General features: G+C 34.4%; 1 long non-coding RNA gene across 1 annotated transcript; it reads right to left on the bottom strand.

Moving 5' to 3' along the window:
* Window positions 1-606: 606 nt before the first annotated feature.
* Window positions 607-2098, bottom strand: LOC111084342. Its single transcript, XR_002609507.1, has 3 exons — window positions 2033-2098; window positions 1240-1356; window positions 607-722 (listed from the first exon to the last, which is right to left on the bottom strand). It is a non-coding gene; the product is annotated as an uncharacterized LOC111084342 (long non-coding RNA).
* Between the last annotated feature and the right edge of the window lie 136 nt (window positions 2099-2234).

Below are 2234 nucleotides of genomic sequence, written 5' to 3'. Positions count from 1 at the left end.
AATATATATATATATATAAAATAATCATTAAACTCTACGTTATTTCTAGTAATATATATATCTACGATGGGGAGTTACTGAAAGAAGACGGCAATTTAATAATAGTAAAAACGTACCTATTGTTGCCCTGTTTCACCGACACTTCACAATACCTACACAGTTGTAAAAACCTAACTATTATTGCCCTGTTCCACACTACTCTAACCACACATACCTATTGTTGCCCTGTTCCACCAACACTTCACAATACCTACACAGTAGTAAAAACCTAACTATTGTTGCCCTGTCCCACACTACTCTAACCACACATACCTATTGTTGCCCTGTTCCACCACTACTCTAACCACACATACCTATTGTTGCCCTGTTCCACCACTACTCTAACCACACATACCTATTGTTGCCCTGTTTCACCACTACTCTAACCACACATACCTATTGTTGCCGTGTTCCACCACTACTCTAACCACACATACTCAGTATCAAAAACCTACCAATTGTTGCCCTGTTCCACTACTACTCTAACAACAGTTATAGAATAGTAAAGACTACATTACTGATGGTTTACAATAGTTAAAGTAAGAGACAGGGAAAATCCTACCATTTATTATCCTGTTCCACCACCACCTCTACTGTATCACCAGTTCTCTCTATGACTGCTGACACTTCCTCAAACGTCTTGTTACTCAATGAAACTCCTCCCCATTCCACGATCTTGTCACCTATGTGAGAAGCTATCTTATAGTAATAAGGAATATAAAACAATGGGATGTTCTGGCATTACACAATCAAAACTATACAAATATAAAAAGAACAGGATGTTCTATCATTACACAATCAAAACTATACAAATATAAAACAATGACATGTTCTAGCATTACACAATCAAAACTCTACTAATATAAAACAATGGGATGTTCTGGCATTACACAATCAAAACTATACTATAGTTTTGATTGTGTAATGCTAGAACATCCCGTTGTTTTATATTTTTGACTGAGGCAACATTTGTATAACATGCTTCTATACTTTATAGTAAGAGAACCAGAAAAAACAAATGTTACAGAATTTCCATCTTAAGTCCCTTCGAAGTGCGAATGTATTTTTTTCAACTCGTTACACAGCAACGAACCTAACAAATGTGCGAACAATGTTACTAAGGTTACGACACTACCATCACAGTAAGAAACTGTCGATAGTGTATTTTAAAAATATGGAGGTAGTTAGTGCTATGCTAACCCTGATGAATTCCTTTCTGCTCGGCTGGCCCTCCAGCTCGTGCCCATGCTACAACAGTATACAAACTTCCATCGTCAGCAGCTTTTCCTCCCAGTACTCTCATTCCGAAACCGCGCGCTGTGCGAAAACGTGGAAGAGAGAAATTAGAAAGTACGTTTTTAGAGTTAATAATACAGAGAAGAGAATATTGACAGACATTGTATGTCACAACGATAAACACAAAACGAAGACATTTCGATGAGATAAACATGGTTATTGAATTATTAACAGAAGTCATAACAAAGATGTGAATATCAAAATGAAAGATTTAAGTATTAAAACTGGCTACTAAATTATTGACAGAAGTCATAACAAAGATGTAAATATCAAACTGAAAGATTTAAGTATTAAAACTGGCTAGTGAATTATTAACAGAAGCAGAGAGAAAAGATGGAACGATACAATAAAAACGAAAGTTTGTTTATTTGTTTTGTATATCTAATAACGTAAAATCTAAGGAGAAGAAGAGCTTAAAAATGACATGATAAAAATAACGTAAAATTTAAGGAGAAGAAGAGCTTAAAAATGACATAATAAAAATAACGTAAAATTTCAGGAGAAGAAGAGCTTAAAAATGACATAATAAAAATAACGTAAAATTTAAGGAGAAGAAGTGCTTAAAATTAACGATAAAAATAACGTAAAATCTAAGGAGACGATGAGCTTAAAAATAACGATAAAAATAACGTAAAATTTAAGGAGAAGATGAGCTTAAAGAAAACATCATACAAATAACGTACATGAAATCACTTACTTCGTGCACCTGAATCCCTCGTGTCTCGATGAAGACGGACTTTATTAAGTTGAGGCTTTGGCTGTGCTGAAACCACACGAAACTTTTGTTATGTTATTTTAAATAATTCAAATACTGGAAACATTAGGTAAGTCATATTGTTAGATTCAGAACTTTAATGGACATTGACTGCCTGTTGAACGACAAGAGGACGACGTTTCGG

This window comes from Limulus polyphemus, unplaced genomic scaffold, assembly GCF_000517525.1.
Source record: "Limulus polyphemus unplaced genomic scaffold, Limulus_polyphemus-2.1.2 Scaffold17564, whole genome shotgun sequence".
In the NCBI taxonomy this organism is placed as follows: domain Eukaryota; kingdom Metazoa; phylum Arthropoda; class Merostomata; order Xiphosura; family Limulidae; genus Limulus; species Limulus polyphemus.
Note: the sequence above shows the minus strand (reverse complement) of the source record. Positions and strands in the feature narration are given on the sequence as shown.